The sequence below is a fragment of the Muntiacus reevesi genome, chromosome 13, assembly GCF_963930625.1.
Source record: "Muntiacus reevesi chromosome 13, mMunRee1.1, whole genome shotgun sequence".
NCBI lineage: Eukaryota > Metazoa > Chordata > Mammalia > Artiodactyla > Cervidae > Muntiacus > Muntiacus reevesi.
Genome location: NC_089261.1, coordinates 21674066 through 21698984, shown reverse-complemented (window position 1 = coordinate 21698984; position 24919 = coordinate 21674066). Strand labels below are relative to the sequence as shown.

Sequence of the window (24919 nt, the reverse complement as noted above, 5' to 3'; positions counted from 1 at the left end):
GGAGTGATGCCAAGTTTTCTTCTGAGACTGAGAAAGAAGTCTCAACTGATGCCAAGTTTTCTTCTAAGTCTGCAAAGAACTGCCTGCCTGCCTCTGTGATTTCAGAGATAGAGCATGACTTAGGGACGCACTCCTCCGCTCCCCTCCAGCCAAGTCCTCCCACAAAAACGACCCACAAAGAGACACAGCAGGGTGTGGGCCTGTTGCTGCCATTCCTATGTGACCCTGGCTGATCTCAGACTGATCTGTAAAAATATGGATAATAATGTCTACAACACTTGGCTGTGATAATTAAAGAAGATAATAAGTGTGAAAGTACTTATCAGGGTGCCCGCAGCCTCGCTGAAGCCAAATAAATATGAGTTTCCTTATTTCCCTTATTTTAATTAATGCATGACACACGCACTCATTTGCCAAGAATGTCATTTCACAGGCAGAGGCTTCCTGAGCCCCGGCGGTGCCTCTCCCTGTAATTAGGGTTCCTCCTCTGCTCAGAGTCAATGCTGCTTTCACACCCTCACATCTGTCTCCTGTGTCTCCCAGCACTTTTCCCTCTTGACCCTCTATTCAAAGGATCATTTTAAAATACACCTGACTGCAGTGACATCTCTTCACACTCTGAGCTCCCCCACCTCTTTCCTGCTCTTGAACACTGTACACAGAAATGCCCTCGGGACGGGACAGAGTGTGACTTGTTTTGGTGATGTATCACCTGAGTACCACATACAAGGCTCAAGTTCATCTTATCTATCTGGTAAATGTGTAAACATCTCTATACATTAGGAATCATAATAATTTGGTGGGTGGAACATGGGCTTGCATGCGGTCCTAAGTTCAAATTCCTGATCCGTCACTAAACAGCTGTGTGACCAAAGGTCGCTCACTCAGCCTTAGCTCACTCATCCACGAAATGGATGGTAAGACCTGGCATTAGTCATTCTGAGGCTCACTCTCACTCACATCATGGGGTTTAGAGGCCTCAATCTCATTCAGCCCTCGAGAAGGAGCAGTACTAATGGGGGGACTGAAAACAAAACCTTCTCAGGACACAATGAGGACACTCAGCACCCGAAAGGGCCCAGCTAAGGAAAGGAAGGAGAAACATAGCCTGGACCCAGGGGACTTCAAGAGAAATGAAAAGTGGATTTTTAACAGGCCTGTCTCGAGTGACACTTGGATTGGGAGTGCCATAGCAGTTGGCAGGTCAAAAAGTTTACAGATTTGGGATTCTAATTTTTAATTGTTAAAAAACACACACATAATAAAACATACCATCGTTACCATTTTTCAATGTAGAGTTCATGGCAGTGTTAAGTATGTGCATGTTAGCATGAAACGTCTCTAGAACCTTCCCATCTTGTAAAACTGAAACACTGTGCCCGCTCGCTGAACAACTCCCCCTTCCATTCTGCTCTGTTTCTACAAATTTGCTTACTTTAACTATCTCAGATTCTGGCTACGTTTACACCTGGGTCACTACTTGTAACTTGTTTTATTTGGGAAACCAACGTGAGTGTGACTGGGGGAGATAGGTCTGTGTAGCAGGCTCCCTCAGAAGCATGAACCTTGAAGGCAGCTCACGGCTTATCTGTTGCCATAATCCCAGGCTGGACGCTCTCTGGCAGCCAGAATTCAGGATCAGCCTGGCTAGAGATGCATCACCACCCGACTCTCAAAAAGGGCCCAGGAACAGTTACAACAAACAACACAAAACTTCAACATTCAGGGAAGACTGACACCCGAGGTGGGAATCAGTGTCATTTTAGAAACATGTGCTAGCAGACGACCACCAAATGTGGCCAGTGGTCTCAGCAAACACTCGTCAACCCCAGGTACTCTAGGCAGAAATGAGCATGGGACTGAACTGGAAATACAACACACATGAACACTTCATCATTAGCTAGGCCTGTGAAGCCCATTGCTGATGCGGCATTCACAGTGGGACTACATCACATGGAAACCTTGAACTTGAGACCAAAGTCAGTATGGACAGAACAGGCATTCATATAAACCGAGGCCTGTATCTCTGGTCTGACCACTGACAATGAAGAAGGCTGGCTGGGGGCACCCAAGTTAGCACCAGAGAGAAAGCAGACAGACAGGGACCGAGTAGAGAGAAAACTCCCCTGCCGCTGTGCCCAGGCAGACTCGCCCAGGCTTCCACACAGGGCCGGGGCCTGGCGATCAATCCAGCACCTGGGGAGAGGGAGGGGAGCAAGCTGGTCAGGAGAAGCCCCTGCCTTTCCACCCGGCCACGCAGAGTCAAGAAGAGAAAGACACCACACCTCCCCCTGGGCTTACCCTTCTCACCAGGTACAGGAGCTACACCCACTAGGACAGAGGCCACTGAAACTCCTTTATCTCACCCAGTCAGTGCTTCTCGTGCGGCTGGGCAGTGAAGTCAGGGCTGGGAGGGCCTAGAGATGAGAACTCAGTCTCTGGCAGTGCAGGAGGAAGACAAGAAGTCACGTGCCCCAGACCAACAGCTACCAAGACAGGGTTCTTCCTCCTGCTGTCCAGCTGTGCATGGCTCGGACAAAGTTTTCTCATGAATGTGAACCATAGCAATCCAGACTGTGGGTTCAACTGGAATATACTGGATTTCAACAATGACCAAATGAAGAGGAACAAATATCTGTCCTATGTAAAATATATGTTGTCTTCTTGAGTTGAGCTGAAGAAGGAAAAAAAATTATTTAAAAATGATCACAAATCCACAGGTTCAAAAGAAAATGAAGGAAAAAATGCTAATGCTGGAAATGTGATGCTCTCAGAATTATGTCTGCACAGAGACTGATGTAACATCCTGTCCAAGGTAAGAAGACTTTCAGAAGCTCATATTTAAGGACAAAACTGATATTCAGGCTTTGTAAACAAGAAAACACCAGAAACACACAGAGTAACAAACTCAGTTCAAAAGCAAGTTGTGACATCTCAATGAAGACAGGAACAATGGGAAAGACACCAGGTGACCATCGGTCCAGAAACAGGTTTCTGATCCAGAGGCCTTCAGGATAGCAGAGGGAAGTAAACAGGCAAAGGAAAGCTTTAATAACTAATGGCTCACATGAAATTGAGAAAATTAGACTCCAGAGGTACAAAGAGGAACCCCAGATGGGACAAAGATGCTTCTGCTGACTCCAGAGTTAAGGAGGGGTGTCTAAGGTCTACAGAAGTCAAAGCCAGATCCAGGCAAGAGTGTAAGAAAAACCATGAGTCAGGGAAACTTGCTTCCTCATTGAGCCCCAAAGGGAACATGCTTAAAAAGAACTCCAAAGACATTTTGGTTCAGAAATAGTTGAGGATGATTCTCCATCTACAAAAATGGTGAAACAAGGGGAACACTTACCACAGTGACAGAAGTCAAAAACCCCAAGACATTCCAGAGGAAGAGGCAGGGCCCACTGTGGCTGAAGAGCAACAAGAGCCTCGGGATCCTGCAGCGTCAGAAACATGCAGAGAGAAAAGGAGGTGTGTATCAGTGACAAATGAGGATCACTAGGCTTTTCAAAGAACTGGATATTCTAAATATGGGGTCCCAGCCGACCCTCTTATAATCAGGACTTATACTAAAATGTGGAATTCAAGGCATGCAGGGCCAAACAGAGGATGAGGAAACCCGAGAAACTCTATAAAGGAAAAGCCAGGCACGTCTACACAACTTCAAGACACAGGACTCCTACTATCATAAATAGCCTCTTGTTAAGAATTTATCCACACTTGAGTTCTAGGTTCATATGAGAGACCGAATAACTGACTCTGGGACTGGCTGGAATCCTAGAGAGTCTTAATCAGTATGTGGATCAATACTGTTTTTCTCACTTATTTTCCAGGTGAGAGGGTACTGAAGAAGTAGGGACTGAAGGCTGGTTGAGTCGGTTCATATCTTGGTTTTACCACATGCTGGTTGTGCAGCCTTCACCTCAGAGGTTAAGAATGGGGTTAATGAAGATAAGGAAAAGCACCTGACCTCGTAAGGGACCATTATAAGGTAGTTTGAGGGTTGAATAAGTTAATGTATGACAAGTATTTAAAATAGAAATGCTAAGGGTTGAACCATGGTTAGCTATCATTATCATTATCTTATTTATTCCATCTGCTCCCTCCCCCTCTGCTATATTCTAGAAGTGCCAAGAGTACTTTGGGTGTAGACTCCAAGACTTACTTTAAAGTTTGGGGAAATCGCTTTTCCTTGGGAAGTTTAATGGCATATTGAGGAAGTCAGGTATCACCACTGCCATGCGACATTCAGATGGGACACTTCATTTGGAGACTCTGGGGCTGGTGCTAAGTTACTATATGTCTATATAGCTCCTCAGAACTTTGAAAGGAAGGAAACATGTGAATGACATGAGGTTCGAGTTATCCAACTCTGCTCACAGCCATCTGAAGCAGCTCTATCATTTCAGCAGAAATCGCTAATACAAGAAATGAAATTCTACAGGTAGCCCTGAGTGACCCTGCAATATCTGAGACTGAATAAAATGGGGAGAAAAGGGGAAAATGAAAATGCTTTCAATATATTTAGGGATTTCAGTTTCTCTACATGAACAAAGCGTTGCCTTGGAATGAAGGTTGTTAATAGAATATACTTTAAAGGATAGAGACTTCAAATGATTTTGACAAAGGGCCAGGTTTTCTCTTCCTTGCTGAACTATACATGCCAATCACGGTGCCTGCTGGCCTGCAAATCCTACTAACAGCAACTGCCTCAGCTTTAAGGGTAGGTCCAGCTGCCATGGACCACATGACTGCTCCATCTCACGTCACCACAGCTTCTGAGAGCAGGTGCAGACACCTGACCCACGAGCTTAACAGCGACCTCTGCTGTGGCCTGGACTACAAGTAAAAGCTGCAACAAAGTCATATTCCCAATCTCTCCCCTCAGGAATCTAAACCATACTGAGAACCAGGTGATGAGCCATGAGAGATGAAGCTGAAAGGTTAGGATATACAAAGGAGCTGGAATGGCCATGTGCAACCACAGCAAACCAAAGTCATGAGGGAGGAGAAACTCTAAGTAAGGTAGAAAAAAGACTGACGGGATAAGGGAAAAGGATAAGCCAGATGGCAGCAAGAGGAAAAGGACACAGAGGAAAGAGAGCAGCCCTGAGACCCTACTGTCAATGGGAAAGACTGCTTCTCTGAGCTGCCTTAGAGAACAACAGCTTCCTGGTCCAGGCGCATCCTTAATGTCATACCCCGTTTCCTAAAATGGAATGGATCTCTGCTCTTTGTAACAACAACAAAAAAGCACTAACTAAAGCAGTTACTTCAGCTCCCTTGAGAATGGAGTTTTCCCAGGAGGCAGCTCAGTGCCTCAAACAAACAGATTTCTGGCAAGTCCACCCCAGCCAGACGTGCCTCAACATCTCAGCAGAAGAGGGGTGTCTCATTCTCTATGAACCTTCAGTACAGGCCCCAAAGCTTATGAGCATCTTAATGGCCCATGAAAATGTTTTAAGACCTGAAAAAATAGTTATTGGATGTAAAATATGAAAAGGACGTAGTAAAATCAAAGTTAATAAATTTTTAATGCCTATAACTAGTCAAATGAAGCTTAACTCTCAGTTCTGTATGAGCTCCTTTTGCATGGGACATGGGTACATGTCTTTGCTTGACATGTGACAAGCTAAAGGTTGCCAAAGAAAAATGTGCTGAGGCCTTCAGAGGCCTGCAAACCAGTCCTGCGGAACCAAACATGCTTGGGTGTAAGCTGGAGCCTGCCCACCTTACCCTTTATAGAAGCTTACATGTTAAATATTATGCCTTACTATTCAAAACTGAGCAGTCTCAAGTCAGAAATCAACCCTCACCTTCCAAATTTAAACAGACTGTAATTTTAGGACTCCTGAGTTAGGAGTCTATTATTTTTTCTTAATGAAATATTTTACAAAAAGGAAACCAAACTACTTCTAGTAGTTGTCCTATGAGTTTTACCAAAGAGAAGGGAAATAATGTTGCTCAGGATGCAAGTGATCATGTACATTTAAAGGCCATCTGTCAGAATAATAAATCAAAAATTGATCACAGGTACTCTCTTCTTGTGCAAGAGTCCCCTCAAATGTCAGGAACAGATCCAAACATTCTCTTCCATTTGGCCAGATTCTCCCTCTCACTGGGCTTCCCCGGTGGCTCAAACAGTTAAAAAAAAATTTAAAAATCTGCCTGCAATGCAGGAGAACCAGGTTCGATCCCGCTTGGGAAGATCCCCTGGAGAAGGAAATGGCAACACACTCCAGTATTCTTGCTTGGAAAACCCCATGGACAGAGGAGCCTGGAGGGCTACTGTCCATGGGGTTTCGAAGAATCAGGACATGACTAAGCAACTAATGCTTTCACTTTGAGAAAAACAGAAGGGAGCACAGAAGTTACACGAGATTTAAATCTTACACCTGAAAAGCACAAAGGCAAATATAATTCTCTTTCTGCAGTTACTACTTATTCGGACTCTTACTGGGTGAGCACAGACAAGCTCTCCGTCTGTTCCACTGTGGAACTGTGACCACATGAACTGTTCCACTGTGGTCTGTGACCACTTCCGCCTCCCCATTGTCTCTGCCGGCCTCCCCGCACACTCTACACCTCCTGGTCCTGCCCCCCACACACCCGTTGCCCCACTACATCCCACCCCCACAATGCCTCCACTGCAGAACTGTTCCCTAGGAACTCCCTGGCAGTCCAGTGGTTAGGACTCTGTACTTCCACTGCCGAGGGCCCAGGTTCCATCCCTAGTTGGGGAACTAAGATCCCAGAAACCACGAAGGGCAACCAAACAAAACAAAACAAAACTCCTCCCCTCCCCTTCAGAGCTCAAGGCCCTCGTTCACGTTTCACTCTGACTAATTTACATGCATCTCCTCGATCCCCAGTTCCCTACACTTTCTCACTTCTCCTCAGGCCTTGATCTTTTTTTTTTTCTTTCTTCTGACTTTTATTTATTTTTTTTCCATTTATTTTTATTAGCTGGAGGCTAATTACTTCACAACATTTCAGTATGTTTTGTCAAACATTGACATGAATCAGCCATGGAGTTACATGTATTCCCCATACCGATCCCCCCTCCCACCTCCCTCTCCACCTGATCCCTCTGGGTCTTCCTGGGGGAGAAGGCAAGGGTGAGATGTTGTGAGAGAACAGCATCGAAACATGTATATTATCAAGCATGAAACAGATCACCAGCCCAGGTTGGATGCATGAGACAAGTGCTTGGGGCTGGTGCACTGACCTCTTCTTTTATTCCTTCTTTCTAAATGAGTGTCTGCTAAAGGTATGTCCTCACTCCATCTTTTTTTTTTAAGCTCAACCTCCTGCTTGGCTTGAATGAGAGCCATTTCCATAATGACAATTCCACATTCTCTCATAGCAGGAATCTTTCCCTATCATCCCACAGTGAACTGAAAATCACTAATTCACCATCTTCCAAGACCCTGTAAAAGGCAACATCTTCCCCAACAACTCTTCTAAGCCAGGAACTTTGAAGTCAACTTCCCCCACCTCCCCCCCAACACACACACCTTTTCACTGCATCTGATCTCTGCTTATTTTCTACTCTCAGCATTTAAACCCACGCAAACTCTCTTCTACCTTAAGGAAAACCAATACTTAGCCGTCTCTAGCTGCCATATATTTTCTCCATTTCCCCATCCAGGCTTCTTAAAGACTTAGTCTCCTGATTTCTATCCTTTTCCCATTTCCCATTCATTTCCCATTCATTCCTCGACCCACCACCACACCACTGAAGTTCCTCTTGGCACCTTCTTGCTCATGCTGGACACTCCCTTCTACAACTCCACTCTCAGGACACCCACTGGTGTCAGTCTGCATGGAGACTCCTGCCCCTCCCCAAGTACTAGCAATCCTGTGGGTTCCATCCTGGCTCCCCTCTGCTCCCTACTCATACCGGGACCAGTTCAACTATCTAGTCCACTGGTTCTTAATTAAGCTGTTAAAGAAAAGCTTTTGTAGGAGTCGGTGTTTTAACTGTTCATAAGGCCTCCAGAGGGCACTCAAACACTTGCTCATCAATCTACACAGATATTTAGGCTAAAGCACTAGAACTTGCAGCGAATTTCACAGTTGATTACTACCTCTAACTAGTTACTAAGCACCATGAAGACTGGTACAGCCGGCTTTCTGCAGGTTCCCCGATCCGAATTGTGAGTCTGGGGGCTTATCACAAGGTCCTAATTCTATCATGACAGAGAGATACAGTGATATGTTACTAAATATTGGTTAACTAAAAACCTGACTTGTGTTTGCTGGCTGATGCCAAGTACTTTGAATCACTGAAACATTCTTAAATCCTATCAAGCTTAATCCTACACGTTTGAAATGCACATCTAAAAATAATTTTGAAAGCCAGAGGGCCATAATGGGGTTTACTCTGAGGAAAGAGGGTTCAGATTTTTTTAATGAATTGTTTTATCATTTACCTAAAGAGGCAGAATTTATAACCTTTGGGACAGAGGATTACTCTAGCTGGAACAAGGGCTTCCTCAGAAGATTTGGCACATTACTATGGAAGGCATTGCAAAAAATAAGCTGTGGAAATAAGCTATGACTATTTTATCAACTTGCAGGTTATAAAAAATAAATAAGCTCTAGAATAGCTTTATTGAATTTCTTATATCAGATGACACAAGAGACACTGCATATTCTCAAGTTAGAATAAAGCTGTAGAAATGCTTTAGTGTCAACAACACAAATTACTGCTTTTTCAAATTAAACTTTGAATTCTGCTGATACAACTTCAGTTACATTTCCTTTTTTAAAAATCTCCCTTCTTCCAACCTCTTCCATAGCATGAGTATCTACCATAGCTGTGGGTTAGCTGTGGTAATTCTTTACACCTAGGCTAAATGACTTTGATTTGCCAAATCTAGGTTGACTCCTTATCTCTTTATCACATCTCTGAGCCATTAGAACCTACTGTCCCCATCAGTTCTGGGAACTCTCTCCACAACTGCCAGGGCACCGCCCTCCCCCGAGGCCCCCCATCTGCCTTCACCACCTGGAGAATCTGCCCCTGTGGGCCCTGCAACAGGAACCCGGTCAGCTAAGCTGAACCAGTCAGATGCTCTTCCCTGAGAGTTCAGAACTGGGAGGTGGAAAGCCTGGGTCTACAAAGTGAACTGAAAGGGACAGTGACTCGGGAGAGACACAGGCAGAGAGAGCTGCGCTGGCTCCCGTGACACTCCAGACGCTAGCAGGCCTCAGCCAAGATACAGTGTGGGGTGCCAAGGCAGCCTCCTCAGAGATCCCCCTGCCACTTCAAACACATTTTTTTCCTTTAACCAAATGCTCTCTGGTGAAGACATCCTCCTCCTCTCTGATGAGTTCTTCCACAGGCCCCGTCTCCCCTACCTCTTCCTAGATGGACCAACCCCCAGATCTGCTCTGGGCCTCACCTCACTCTGGTCCACACATTGGCACCCAGCCACAGTCGCCATGCCAGCCGTGAGGGGAGGACACTGTGAATGACTCTCCAATCTCTATCTATACTTCTGCGAGACCCTGAATGTGTGTCCCCTCAAAACTCAGATATTGAAACCTCAACCCCAGTGTAATGGTGTTACGAGGTGGGGCCCTTAGGAGGAGATTAGCTCATGAGGGTGGAGCCCTCACGATGGGATGCGTGTCCTTATAAAAGAGACCCCAAGAGCTCCCCCGCCCCTCTGCCACGTGAGGACACAGCAAGAAGATGGCGTCTATGAACCAGGAGGCAGGACCTCACAAAATATACACGAAAGTCGCTCAGTCGTGTCCAACTCTTTGCGTCCCCACGAACTATACAGTCCATGGAATTCTCCAGGCCAGAATACTGGAGTGGGTAGCCTTTCCCTTCTCCAGAGGATCTTCCCAACCCAGGGATTGAACTCAGGTCTCCCACATTGCAAACAGATTTCTTTACCAGCTGAGCCACCAGGGAAACCCAAGAATACTGGAGTGGGTAGCCTATCCCTTCTCCAGCGGATCTTCCACAAGGGATCAAACAAGGGTCTCCTTGATGGCAGGTGGATTCTTTTAACAGCTGAGCTACCAGGCAGGACCTCATCAAACACTAAATCTACCAGTTGATTGATCTTGGATTTCCCAGCCTCCAGAACCATGAAAAGTAAATATTTGTTGTTGGAGCCACCTGGTCTGTGATATTTTGTCACAGCAGTTTAAATAGACTAGGACAACTTCCAGTGGCCAGGTGAGCACTTGCAGATGGATACAGACTCAGCACCACTGTGTCCTGGCCTACCTCTGTGCGGAACGGACCAGTATGGAAACATCAGTAGAAATCACTCCAATTACTCAGCCATAACTGACAACAGGATAACTGACTACAGCACCATCACCTGCTCAGAGACAGTCTAGCGCAAAAAAGGACAGTATTACCCAAAGTCAGGGTCATGCAGACTTAAATAACTCCACATGGAAGACATCAACAGTCCAGTCTAAGCTAGACAGATACTCCCCAAACTTAAATAATATATAGATGTGTGACTATATTCCAAAAAATAGTTACCACAGAAACACTGTTTTTAATAATGGATTTATATAGAGCACTCATTCATAGAGCAAAGTATGTATTTGCAGCATAAAATCATTCTTTGCAAATTCTCTCAGGAAGAACCTACAAGTGACATGTAGTTTCTTTACATCCCTATTCTGTCAGCACATTCAAAACTCAATCTGTTATCTCCTCAACAAAGTCAACTCTGTTCTCAGCTGTAGTAAATGGGTCCACTGGTCACTGAACAGCCTAAGCCAGAAGCTGGTTACCATCAACCTTCCTCCGGCTCACAGTCTTATCTTCCCAGTTGCTCCTGAATTTATCCACCCACCTCACCTACACTCAGCTGTCATTCAGGCCACCATCCTCCCCCAGGACACTACAAAGCCTCCATGCTTGACTTCCTCTAATCCATTATCCACTGTCATGTAATCTTTCTAAAATGCAAAATGGGATGTTCATTATCCTGCTTAAAGCTTTTCAATGGGTTCCATTAATTTTCAGTGTAGTTTTCAAATTTATTCATATGGCTTTTAAACTCTGATCAGTGTGAGCTACTATTTACTTCTGGTTCATCTCTCACCATTGCTCACTCCAATTCTAGTTCCAACCAAACCAAACTTCTTCAGGCTCCCCAGATCTAGTCTGCTTCTAGGCCTGAACCACTACCCCCATCCCCCGACCATGTTCCTTTTACCTCTGACCCATCACACTTGCTGTTCCCTCCAATTACCTTCAGGTCTCACCACCAGACATTACTGCCTCTAGAAAGCTTACCCTCACCTCTGGATTCTCTATGACCCTTTCTTTTGTGCTCCCAGAGCCCTTCCAAGTCTGCAACCTCCTCTCCACTATCACTCTTCTTCGGCTTTGTCCTCCACTAAGCCCCACGCTATGCCACATCCACAGAATCCTGCAGGTCCACAGAACACTTGGCAAGGGAGCAAATCTACCTGCCCTTGGGCATAACCCCTTCAGTTCACCCACACTTCATGGCCCGGGGTACCTTGAGCTCCACTCTGCCAAGTCACTAATCAGGCTCCCCATGCTTCTGCCCCTGGTCCCGTGGCTAAATCCTACTTGCCCTGACTCGGTGAAAGGCAGTGTGCTTTATAACCTGATGTGTGTGTTAGAAACACAAAGAGTTAACAAGAGTCAAACTAGTAAATCCCAGGGCCCACGTTTAAGTTTCTGCATTTGTTCTACAGTTATGAGAAATGAGAACTACTTGTATTCTGCATATTGCTAAGAAAACTTCCTCCAAAAGCTGGGAGCAACAAATATATCACTCAAAAAACATTCACTTTAGAGGATACTTTAATATATGACAGATGTATTTTTAAAGTGTATACATCTATTAACCATGCAGCTAACAAATGTCCTAGATATGATGTACTTTTAAAAAGTAAATGCTCCATTACAAATGAAATAGTAAATTGATAGATGCAATGACATATAATCCTGAAAAATGAAAAAGTAAAAAAACTTAAATGTTCCAACATCCTACTACCCAAAGTCCACAATTTTTAAGATTTTCATTTAATTTCCTCCAGACATTTTACCATCATAGACTTTTGTGGAGGGCAATTGGGACTTTTGTCTAATAAGAGTTTTAATCATATAATGTATGCAATTTTGTATCCTGATTTTCTTCACTTAACACTGCCATAAGCACTTTAATACATTTTCTTCATAAATATTTTAATAGCCAATAATATATTACCCAGTGCATAACTTAACCAGCCTGCAAATGCATCCTTAAAAATAATTCTAGAATATGTATCTTTTATACATAAAACCTCTCTGTATTTAAAAATATTCCTTTGATGGTTTCTAGGTGGTTGCTACATCAATGACTATGGTAACTTTTAAGGCTCTTGATACATATAGCCAATGTAACATAAGTGTGTGACATTTTTGCTACATGCACATTAAGTACTAGGTCTTAAAACTTTCTGTCTAAATTTTGGCCTTTATTAAATGAGAAATCATAATATCTTCATTAAAGAAGTAAATACTGTTTAAAAAAAAAACCTACAACAATCCAAAAGCATGTAAAATAAATATAGAATCAGTCCCAGAAACAAAAATTCAATCTCCCTATTCTCCTCCACTCCTCCTTTTCCACTTTTCTTTCTAGACTTATCTCTATTTTCATTCAGAACACACACACACAACCACACACATTATTATTTTGTTTTCTATCTTACAAAAAATGGAATTAAACTTGCTCAAAAATATATTCTAGATATCCATCCAGGCTATGTCAATACATACAAATCTGCCTTTCTTTTTAAAAGCTACCTAACATTCTGTAGTGTAGAGGCAACGAACTTTTTCTGCATTCATCTTCAGCTTTTCCTCTTTATAAGTGATACTGTGACAGATTTCATTCATACTAACCTTAACTCGTATCCTCTTATTAGAATATCCCCAATTCCCTGAAGTGTATCTGCTGGATGAAAGCATATGGATGTTTTTAAAATTTTGATAGGTTTAACCAAATTGTCATAGGGAAAGGGCAAACTAATTTCAGTCAATTCTAAAGGAAATCAACCCTGAATAGTCACTGGAAGGACTGATGCTGAAGCTCTAATACTTTGGGGCCATGTGATGCGAAGAGCCAGCTCACTGGAAAAGACCCTGATGTTGGGAACAATCGAGGGAAGGAGAAGGGGTGACACAGGATGAGATGGTTGGATGGCATCACCAACTCAGTGGACACAAGCTTGAGCAAACTCTGGGAGATGGTGAAGGGCAGGGAAGCCTGGGGTGCTGCAGTCCATGGGGTCACAAAGAGTCGGACACAGCTTACCAACTGAACAACACAGACTGTACCAGGTAGCTTTTCTTCTACATACTTGGAGAGCATTTTAACTTGCCTGAAAGCCATTACCTCCTCTACAAAATCTCACCACTTTCATTTCCCTAATCACAGTGAGGCTGAATTTCCTGTCATCGCTTTGACACTTTCATTTCTCTATAAGAACTATTAAATGAGAACTATTCACATCCTCCATTCATTTCTTAACTATGTCAATTCTATTATCCTTTGTTTGTGAGGTCGCTCAGTCATGTTCGACTCTTTTGGGACCCCATGGACTGCAGCCTACCAGGCTCCTCTGTCTCCTCTGACCTGGGATTTTCCAGGCAAGAGTACTGGAGTGGGTTGCTATTTCCTTCTCCAGGAGCTCTTCCCGACCCAGGAATTGAACCCGGGTCTCCTGCATTGTAGGCAGACGCTTTACCATCTGAGCCACCAGGGAAGTGGCTTTTGTTTGTTTGTTTGTACATGATACCAGAACTTTTCCCCTAATCTGTCAACTTATAATGTTTTTACATCACACAGAAATATCAGCTTTGATGAGGTTCAAACTTATCAGTCTCTTCTTTATGATTTGGGGCCTTGGTCTTACATATTAATAAACTGCTTACCCTAGAAACTTATTTTCCAACATAATAAATTCTCTTATATTTTCCTCTTATACTTTTACAGGTGTTTTTGTCTTTAAGCTCATTCTTTAACTCAAATAAGCCATTTTGAATATGGGGAAGTAGAATCTTTCTTTCCAAATAGTCATTTACCCCTCTACAATGTATCCAACATTATATCCTATGTATCCAACTCAACTGTTTCAAAATACCAACTTTATTATATAATAAATTCCTCTGTGTATAAATGGGTTACTGGACTCTACTTTGTTCCATGTACCAACCTCTCTATTCCTGTACTCACCATTTACATAACTGTACCATTACAGTATGTTTTGATATCTGGCATAGCAAATCCTTCATCAGTATTTTCCACTTGAAAAATTTCTTGGCCACTCGGGCACATTTAGTCCTCTGGACAAATTTTAGAAGCAATTTATCAAGTGTCCAAAAGTAAGTCTCACTGGGATTTCAACCAGAATTACACTGAAGTTACAGTTTAATTTCTAGAGTACTGCAATCTTTACAAAGATGCCATCCCTTTCCAAAGCATGTAATGTCTGTCCACTTATTTGGGTTAGCTTTTCAATTCTTCAGGTAAAGGTTTCTACTTTTTTCATAGAGCTTTTGTACATTTGTGTGTTACTCTTAAATGTCTTCTGGTTTTGGTGCTATTGAGAATACAGTCTTACTTTTCTACAGGAACAATTACAAATTACTTATTAGTGAGATTATACATCTTTCTAAATGTCAAACAAATTATATCTCTATCCATTAAACTATCGAGCCACATCCTGCAACCATGTGTGTGGATTTTCATTTTCTCATTGATTTGTGTGAGTTCTTTACGTGTTGTAGATATTAACTCTTCACTTACATTTGTCACAACTATTTTTCTACTTTGTGGTTTGGCTTTTGATCCTAGGATTTCATTTTTCCTTTCTTCTTAAAGAAGTTTTCAATGTTTATGTAGTCCAATACAGATTTTAACTAATAACAGATCTGAATGTCTCGTGGGGTACCAGGACCTGTACCTCTTTCTCTCTCAACACCTGTATGGTGGGTATCATTTTCCTTACTTAAATTCCAGTTCAAGCCCATCTGATCACTAAGCCTGTGCTCTGTTCACCTCGGCATACAGAACTCCTTTTTCCAGATGTTCCCCTATTTTTTTTAAAGATTTTAATGTGGGAATTATTTTTAAAATCTTCATTGAATTTGTTACAGTATTGCTTCTGTTTTATGTTTTGTTTTTATGTTTTAGGCCCTGAGGCATGTAGGATCCCTGACCAGGGATCAAACCCATACCTCCTACATTAGAAGATAAAAGTTTTAACCACTGGACCATCAGGGAAGTCCAGCCCAGATGTTTAATATTTACTTCCACATCTTCTCTGATTTGGAGGGCATTTGTGATGGTTTGTCACTTATTACACTTCCATATACAGTTTATCTTTGGGGTGTTGAATAGGTTCCAGTGACCGGTCCAGATACTCTGAAGCTAGTGTGACACTGTTCAAACACAATTTGCTCTACAATATGTTTAAACAATTAGCTTGTTCTAGCTCATTACTCACTATTCTGTCCAGTTCACCTGAAAAAGGGGATCTCTACAGCATTTAAACATCACATCCAGGAATATGGCCTATCCTTCAGTTTAAGACATTCTTTCTCATCTTTCAGGGTATTGTGTGGTCTCTTCCAGGCAGGTCAGTCACACTTGTCTTGATGAAGCTGTGTTTACCTGTTTCGTGGTTTTTGTTGCATTGTGATCAGAGCCTGCTTTTTTGTTTGTTTTTCCATTTTAGTTTCTGAAAAAGTTATTATTAGTACTCAGAAAGCTATAAATATTATATACTCATTGTGTGCCCAGTTGCTTTCTCAATTTTTTTACCTAGTATCTTTTTTCTGTTATTTTTTTTTTTTTTTAGCCAATAGCATTTAAAATATTTCCCTTCTTTTCATTTTAGAACCTCACCTCACTCTTATTTCATGTATTCCTGCTTTGACAAAACTTACCAAAAATATGTTAAATATCCCAAATTTAGACTCTCTCTGATCCTATTCTGTTAAGCATAGTATGAATAGTTTAACATACATGTGTTTTGCATTAAAAAGTGCATCTTTATGCCTACTTTTTGAAAATAAAAAATTACTTATTTTTACAAGCAAATATCTATTTTGACCTTAGTTTAGCTGGTAGTTTGAAGTTAATGTGAACTAGAAGGGAAAGACCATCTCTCTTCTAGAAAGACCTCTGACATCGCCTACCTGGGCTTCCCCACTTTCACTCTCCATTCCCACATTCTGCAGGTAGCAGCAGCTGGAGTGGTTGTTTAAAAATGCAAATCTGATTAAGTCATTCCCCCGTTTAAAACCCAACCTTTGTAATGGTTTCCCATTTCACTCAGGATAAAATAAACCTTAACCTGCCCTACAAGACCCTACATGATTTGGCCCCCTGCCTAGCCACACTTGCCCCTCACCCACCATAATCTATCCACAAGTCATTCTTTCAGTTCCCAGAATGGGCAAAGCTTTTCCCCTTCTGGGCCTTCCCACATGCCGTTCCCCTGCCTGGAAAATTATCCCCCATCTCATTCTACATTGACGCCTACTCACCCTTCAGATCTCAGCTCAAAGTTTATTTTTGCAAAAAAGTTTTTCCTGGGTCCTATCTCTGCAATCTAAAATTTGGTCCCTTTTTAAATACTTTCTCATAGCCAATACTACCTCACTTTCAAAGCAGATACTAGTTTGTGATTATAGGAGCAGCTGCGTGATTGTGTTTAATTTCTGATCCCTTCTGCCCCCATACTTAAACTAGAAGAGAAGAGGGGCAAGTTGATTTTGGTGGCCATGCTAGAAACATTCATGTACATCTGAATAAAAGGAAAAAATACCTACATACTTCTTAATTGTGCCTTTTACATCTTAATATGATAACCATCACATTATTGAATATGTATAAAAACTGTTAAAACTCTTGATACCTCTGGCAAATTCAGTAAGAATCCATTGTACTCAAAGGACATGAAAACTAACCTGAATCTGTTGCTGCTACAGAAAAACACAAACAAATTTACATCACTAGGAAGTTCTGTTTACATATTATGAGTGTTTTGTGTAGTGTTCAATTTGCTGATGCTTTATTCACAGTCAACTAATTTTTATGCCTTACTTTTCAAAGCATGTAAAACACTATGAAAAATATGCTTTGTAAAATACTCCTTCAGAAGTCTAAAGAGTACTTGATAAAAATATGACAAAATCAGAAACTAAACAGCAAAGTTGGCTAGCTGTAGTATTTTATTACATACATATCTAGCCAAAGAAGGAAATATAAATTGTAATGCAAATTTAAAAATCCCTTCAGATCACAAAATCAACATTATATACTACTTTATACTCTACAAAGACTTTCACACACATCATATCACTGAACTTGATGAAGCAAATAGAGCAGATATTATCACTACTTATAGAAAAGAAAACTCAGGCTTAGAGTGATTAAATGTCTTCCTCAAGGTCACAGGACTTTAAAACAGGAGTCACAATTAAAACAGAGTCTTTAAAACATAATCAGAATTACAAGGTGGGGGGGTTGTCCCCACATGTAAATTTCTGAACCAAAGAGAACGTCCATCATAAACACTTAGTCTCTGTAGTAAGTGTAGATTTGTGCTCCCTTCACTAAAATTTCAGTAGAAAACAACCAAAAAAGCTATTTTAAATGTAAATAAGTTGCCATCAATTCAGGAAATGGCTAAATAAACTATGGTGTCCTCAAACTATGGAACATGATGCAGCAGTTCTGCAAAATAATTGAATGCATCCTATGCTAAGAACTGAAAGCTAAAGTGAATGCATACTTGTTAAAACAGCCGAAGATAATACAAGTATACATTGGCGTAAAAACATTTTTAAAGATCTAGAAGGTTATACACGGTTGTTATCTCTGGGAACAGAGGGCTGTAGTCATCTCTGTGATGTTTTAATTTTTACAAAGAAACGGTTTTACTTTGCTGATTTAAAAGTAATTCTTAAGATTTCAATCAATCTGTGCGTTGAACAAGAAGATCATTTTTCTAGGTCTAAAAAACTGTGGAAAGGAAGGAGAAAACCTTATAAAGGAAGGAGGAACCCCTACTTAAAAAAAAAAAAACATATATAGCAACAAAAACAGTTCGATTCTCTTGAAACAATAAACTATCACAAAACTTTCCTTTAAAAAAAAAAAAGGCAACAGCTTAGAATTTTAAAAAATATCTAGTCTCCTTTGTTGCAATAAGATAACCAATAAACTATCAACTAGTAGAGTCCGGAACAGGATCCTCTGGGAAAGATTTAGTTGTTAGAGTTGGGCAAGGAAGGTTTCACAAAGGAGCTGAGTTTTGAGAGAAATGAGAGGTGACTGGGCAGAGAGATGCGGGAAGATTAAGCCAGATGGGGAAATGCCTGGGAAGTGGATATACTGAGTTAATCAGAAGCAGGGCCCAGGAAGAAAACTAGAGTAAAGTCCTGAAAGAGGAGAAGAGGATTCCTTTAGATGTGGGAGGTTAGAGGGAGCTCGACTGCGCTGCCATCCAGTTTACCTGGGTGAGAATCCGGCCCTTGTTATGGTCAAACAATGGAGGCGTCCAGCGGCGGCAGCGATCTGCGCTGGGTGCCCGGAGGGTTCCTCATCACCTGAGTAGGATGCTCGGCTGGCTCAGCTGGGATGCGAGGCGCTCTTAAAAAAAAAAAACACACACACACACACAACATCACACCATGCAACCAGGCTTCTCCGCGGCACAGCCCGGCTCCCTTGATCCCACGGCGCGGCCATTACCGCCTCTCCGGGGACCCGCCTGGAAAGGCTCCAAGGCGCGGCTTCACGGGTTTCTAAAGCTGTTTTGCTCCCCCTTCCCTCGGCTCCAACAACAATGGAGCCCGGCTCGGGAGTCCGGCTCCCGCGGGGCCTCCGCCCGGCCTCGCCCCGGTCGCTGCCCCTCCGCCGCCGCGCGCCCTGGCCGCCATCTGTGACCCCCGCTCCCCAGCACTGCGGGCCCACGCCGGCTCGCCGAGGCCCAAAGCCAGGCTGCCCTCCCCCGGGCCGGCCCGGGTGGCCGCCGGGCCGCCCGGCTGCGCGGAGCCACTCTGACCTTTCCCACCCGATGCCCGGGTGCTCGTCCCGGCTCCAGGCCCATCCTAAGTAATGGGTTGTTTTTCTTTTCTTTAATCCACTCATCCTCCTTCCGACCCAGAACCCGCTCCCTAGCCACCCCCCTCGCCCCCGCCTTGATCCCGAAAAGAAATAAAGACACTACAGCCCGGCCACCCCAGAACTCACTCCAAGTGAGGGGTTGAAGCGCCCCAGGCCGCGGACTCCGCGCACCCACCCTCCCTCTCCTCAAGGGACACCTCACAGGTGCGCCTCCGAGCCGCGCGCGCGCGCTCCGCACACCCAGACGCCTCCGGGGGACAGCGCGCGTGCGCACGCACGAGGCCGGCGAGCCCCGGGGGAGCGGGGGCCGCACGCATGCGCGCCGCCCGGCCCTGGCCCCCTTCCCCCCGCCCCCCACCGCCTCTGCCCCCGCCCCCGTTGGCTGCCCGCGCGCGCCCTCCCCCCTCCCCAATCCCAGGCCTGTCACGGGTACCCCCCCTCACCCCCCACCGCCCAGCGCGCGCGCTCCCGCTCGCCCGCCTCGCTCCTCCTCCTCCCCTCCCGCCCCACCCGGACCCGCGTTACCCTGGGCAACCGCAGTGCGGCCGCACCTGAGCTGTGCGCCTGCGTCCCACCCGCCAGACCCTCCCTTCCCCTTGGTCGGTTCCCCAGCCCCGCACAGCTGCGGGAGAGTGGGGGCGGGGCGTCACCCCGTCCCCGCGAAGTGAGTATCGATCGGCCTCCCCCGCCCATCCCCGCAGACACAGACCAGCCGCCGCCGCCGCGCCGGCGCCTCGGCCGCCCGCCGGGTCAGCGCGGCCAGGCCTTCTCGCCGCCCCGGCCCCCCGCTCCCAGCGTGCACCGCGGCGAGCGCTCGGGTGGGAGCCGGCGAGATGCGCTTCGCGGGCGGTGCCCACTGACCTCCCTCGGCGGCCCGGCCGGGGCAGGGCCGGAGCCAGGAGCCAGCCCCGCCCGCCGCCCCGCCCATGGGCCGCCGGCCCCCGCAGCCTCCCGCCGCGAGGATCGCGCCGAGGGGGGGAGCCGCCTGAAGGAACGCGACGGCTGCGCCCGCAGGTGAGGCGGGGCCCGAGGTGTGATCGAGTCCAGCCCCGCTCACCTGGCGGTACCTGCAGGGAGGCTCTGCGGGTGCCGGCGGGGGCGGCGGCACCTGTCGCAGCGGGAACTCATGTAAATAATTTTTCAAGCCCTCACTGCAAGGGGAGGGGTCCTCCAGACCCACGGGGTGGGGAAGGGTGTCCCCTTACGGAGACGAGATCTCGGGGGAGGGGGTGGGAGGTAGATAAGAATAGGTGGAAAGGAGGGCAAAAGTGAGGCGCGGCGACCCGCGCCGGCTGCCTGCAGGGTCTTCCAGCCCGTTATAGGGAGGGGTTGCCCTTGCCAGGGCTACAGTCCAGGCTGGGGTGCGAACCCGCCGCGCACCCAAGCCAATCCGAAGCGGGAGGAGAGGGCAGCCCAGGGGCGTTCCTGCCAGCCCCGGGGTGGGATTGTAGGGTGAGGGATCCGCATTGCAGGTGCACTAGGAGCGCCCGAGGGCCTGGCCCTGCTTTGTCTGGGATGCCGTGGGGAGGCGGCCATCCGAATCCACATCGCCTTTTCAAATGCGTTTTACCACCCCATGGACATTAGAGACCCTCCCAGATAAGTTGCATTGTCTCCTGTCCTGATAACCCTTTATGTAAGTACTCTACCTTTACAGCCCTTTTCTGAAGCTTTGGTGTGGGCTTTAGTTTACCCTAAATAACGATTTGTTTGTGAATGATGAAACTGAGCGGAATGCAAATATGCAGCAGGGCTCCAGGCTTGGCTACAGAGCCGGCGTCTACTACAGCGAGTTACTCTAGTTTATCTAACTTACCTGTTTTCTTGCTGACCTGTATTAATTACAAGCTTTGGTATTAGGCAGTATGATCTGTTTCTATAATGAAACGAAGTGGCCTTAAGAGGAAGTATAATCGCGCTCTGTTATTTAAGTTGCAGCAATCAGTCTTAACAAAATACAAGCCGCCCGACTGTTCTACCGTAATGTATTACCCATTTCCAGAAACCTACCTGTAAGAATGTTAATGCTAGAATTGCCGTTTTAAGACCTTTAAGTCTGAAATGTATTTCAAGAGCCTTATTATTGTTTTATTAAATGGGTTTTGTTTTGCACAATCAAGAATTCCTCTGCATTGTCTTGCCATTGAATTGCAAGGAAAATAATGCTAACATTTAAAGTGACTTGTACCTCCAAAGATGTTTTGAATTTATTTATTTTGGCTAAATGTTCATTTTATGTGAAATATATTTTGGGAGAAGGTTTTAAGGTTTGTGGTAAATTTATATGTGTGTCTTTATACATATGTTTACATGTGCGTAGACACTACTGGAAAATCTTAAGATAAAATAATTTTTATTATTCCTCTGCATCATGATGTAATTACTCAGTAAATTTAGTTTACGTATACTTAATATCTAAAGTACTGGACAATAATTCATGTGTATGAGATTTTTCCTGTAGCATTTGTAGATACTAACAATCTAACAAACAGGTTTCTTGGCAATTAGATATTTTTATTGTTGATTCTTTTCAAAAAGAACAAATGAATCCTTTTACCTATGGCAGAAAATCACTCTTGTGGGTGCATAACTTTCATCTGTCATTCTTTGGATAAATTCATTTTAGCATCATCATTACTTAATTGACAGTGCATTTATGGCAATACTGATGTTAACAGCATCAAGACTTTTAAGACATACTTATTTTTATATTTATTTATCATTTTCTCATATGGCAAGAAAAGAAAAAGCCTTTTTTCTTTTATATGAAACAAGGTCAGCCATAAAAAGTCCTTAAGACATAGTGAACACACTATGTTTGTTAACTGAGATTAATTCTATCTACTGGATTGGGTATCCTTAAAGGGCAGAAACTAGGAGCCTTTATATGCTTCACTCACCAAGTGTGCAATAAGTGTTTGACTCAGATTAACCGTTCCAGACTAGTTAGGTAGGTGCTAGCTTAATGACACCAATTTTCACATCTCCAGCTTTGATGTTTAAACCAGCAGAAAGGTTGGGCAGGGGAGTGAACGTGTCCTATTTGTCTTCAAATATTCAAGGTCTATCAGGCAGCAGAGGGATTTTGTGTGTTTTAGAGTATTTCCATGAGTTCCAACAAAGGCGAGTAGTACTTGCAGAAAGACAGACTTCACTTTGATATAAAAAGCACAAGTTGTTTATGATTAGAACATCCAGTGGCAAGAAGGGGCTGCTCTTTCCCTGCAGAGTTTCTGAATAATCTGGACCCCCGATGGGCAGGAATGGCTGTTAGGAGGTACCCCCATTGGCATGAGAGAGGTCTTCTGAGGAGGGCTGAGGGACTGCAGTGGCAGTCTGATTGGAGGGCGTCGTGGTGTCTTTTTATTTCTTACTCTGACTTCTGCAGCTTGGGCATAACAACACCCCAGACACCTACTTACATCCTCGGAAGATTGTTACCAGGGCAGAGGCCTACCTGATACCAGAGATGATTCTAAGTCTACTTTCTTTGCGTTTGTGTGGGGCTTTACAGGTAATAAAGCACTGTCACATCCCGGTCTTATTTTAAAAGATGCTTCTTAATTATGCATGATTTTTTCTCTTGGCTTTTATTTTCTATGAATGTGAATGTGAAGTTGCTCAGTCATGTCCGACTCTTTGTGACATAGTGGACTATAGCCTACCAGGCTCCTCTGTTCATGGGATTTTCAAGGCAAGAGTACTGGAGTGGGTTTCCATTTCCTTCTCCAGGGGATCTTCCCGACACAGGGATCGAACTCAGGTCTCCCACATTGTCGGCAGATGCTTTACCATCTGAGCCACCAGGGAAGTCCTTTATTTTCTATAATAAACATTTAATCAAGAGGAAAATTACCATTTTCTAGGAAGAGAAGCAGGAGAGGCTTTTTTTTTTTTTAATGGAATGATGTTCAGTCATTCTTTCAAGAGTCAGCAGGTTGTGAAAGTGAATAGAATTTTTTTTTCTTAGCTGAAATTATTTTTTGAAAGATACTGGTTAAGGGCTGACTCTTGTGCTTGCACTGCATTTTAGTTTGTTTATTTCATTACTGAAACATGACTCAAATATCACAGCCGAAAGTCCAGTCATATCCCTTGACAGGAGGTTGCACTGGACTTTTTTCCGTATGTCTGCCTCATACATGTTGGCAGGTAAAGTATAGCTGAGAAGAAGCAGAATCACAGTGGTCCAAAAAGATGAGGCAAGTTAGAGTTTGTGTTTGACGAAGGAAAAGATGTGTCCCATTTGTACTAAGCCCAAACCTGGGAATGATAATTTGTCAACGATAAGAATGATGCTCTGTCCGTTAAAACAAAGATGAGGCTATTGACTGTCAATCACAGTACATGTATTAAGTGGATCAGTGGGGTTAGGACTCTGTCTGTGTCCCAGGAGCAAAGCTAGAACTTCCTGTGAATAGTAGAGAACCCAATAAGTACTGTGTGCACAAGGATTTAAGTGGAACATGATGGTAACGAGGCCAATTGAGTTAGGCCAGATTCTGAGCTCTCCAATTTAGGAAGAAGTTAGAGGGGAAAAAAACAGCTCTGAATTAATGTATACTTATAATTAATTTTAAAAAAAAACCTTTAGAAAAATAGTTCCTCTCTTTTGTTCTTTAGCAGATGAGTTTGTCCCATGTTTTTGTGCCTGTTATCCACCAGCTGGATTTGGGTATGACTATTTAAATAATGTAAAGATTTTAAAAATTTGCTTAAACCAGAGATGCACTGTTTATTTATACTTTATGCATGAAAGGAAAGGAGAAGAATACAAAGTTCTTCTGGCCAACCAAAAAATCAAATAAGGACACCTTACAAGTATTGATTTATTCCTTGAGGGGAAAAAAAATGCAGATGCTGTTTTAAATATTATGATCAGGACAACAAATAATCAAGTAAAGCAACCAGTTAGAAAGCAGCCTTTTTGTAGGTGAAAGGTTACATTTTACAGAACCTCACCATAATCTCTGAGGGCATCTCACAGATGTCTTAAAAGACCCTTTTGTTAATCAGAAAACCAGAGTTTATGTTTTTTCACAAGTTTCTACACTGGGGAGCAGACAAATGAATACTTTTATGATTATCCCTGTATATCACTTTATCAGAAATAACCGTGTGAAGCAAGAATTCTGTACTCCTCTGGACCTGTAAGGGAAGAGGGAATAAGTGTTGTCCTCTTTTCGAGATCCTTCCTACTAGCTGATTCTTAGGAGTGAGCAGTGCACTTCAATCAGCTAGCACACAAGAACAAGCCTGAGATGCTAAAAGCTACAATAAAGAAAACAGAAGAATGCTGTTAATAATCCAATTCTAGGCATACAATATTCTGCTGCTACAATCTTTCTCTTTGTTGCCTCTTTGACAACACTTAAGATGTTACATTTAGACCCATGTAAGATCCATGATCTTTGCTCTTCAGAGTTCCTTCCCACCATGTTTCTAAATGCAGGCTGAACCCCTGTTATTTACTACATAGGTAAGATGATTTATGAGGCATTTCTTTTTTATTTGTTTGGCTGCACTTCGTCTTAGTTTCTGCATGTAGGATCTAGTTCCCTGACCAGAGATCAAACCTGGGCCCCCTACATTGGGAGTCTTGGCCACTGGACCACCAGGAAAGTCCATTTGAGTCATTTCTTATGTGACATTGCTGACACATATTAATGTTAATTCCCAGGACTATTGCAGTACTGATTTTCTTAAAGTCACACAGTCCACCTGGAAATGAGTGGCACCACACTCTGAAAGGGCCACCTTTAGTGTAACCT

The 24919-nt window shown here is 43.8% G+C and overlaps 2 protein-coding genes and 1 non-coding gene across 7 annotated transcripts in view; 1 reads left to right on the top strand and 2 right to left on the bottom strand.

Annotated features, from left to right (window-relative positions):
- Positions 1 to 19997, bottom strand: part of ZNF664 (zinc finger protein 664) — a 34918-nt gene extending 14921 nt beyond the window's left edge. For 2 of the 4 annotated variants that reach the window (XR_010658805.1, XM_065903887.1), the window contains exons 1-3: positions 19275 to 19408; positions 18535 to 18671; positions 3350 to 3437 (exon numbers count right to left, since the gene is read on the bottom strand). The gene's annotated coding sequence lies outside the window, so the exon portion shown is untranslated. Of the gene's footprint in view, positions 1 to 3349; positions 3438 to 18534; positions 18672 to 19274; positions 19409 to 19857 lie in introns of those variants that run through there. The other 2 variants (XM_065903888.1, XM_065903890.1) reach the window with 2 other exon arrangements.
- TRNAC-ACA (transfer RNA cysteine (anticodon ACA)) lies at positions 13702 to 13773 on the bottom strand. The gene has a single exon. It is a non-coding gene; the product is annotated as a tRNA-Cys (tRNA).
- The window catches only part of CCDC92 (coiled-coil domain containing 92), a 34920-nt gene continuing 29787 nt past the window's right edge, over positions 19787 to 24919 (top strand). The window contains exon 1 of one of the 2 annotated variants that reach the window (XM_065903886.1): positions 19787 to 20162. The gene's annotated coding sequence lies outside the window, so the exon portion shown is untranslated. The remainder of the gene's footprint in view (positions 20163 to 24919) is intronic. The other variant, XM_065903885.1, reaches the window with a different exon arrangement.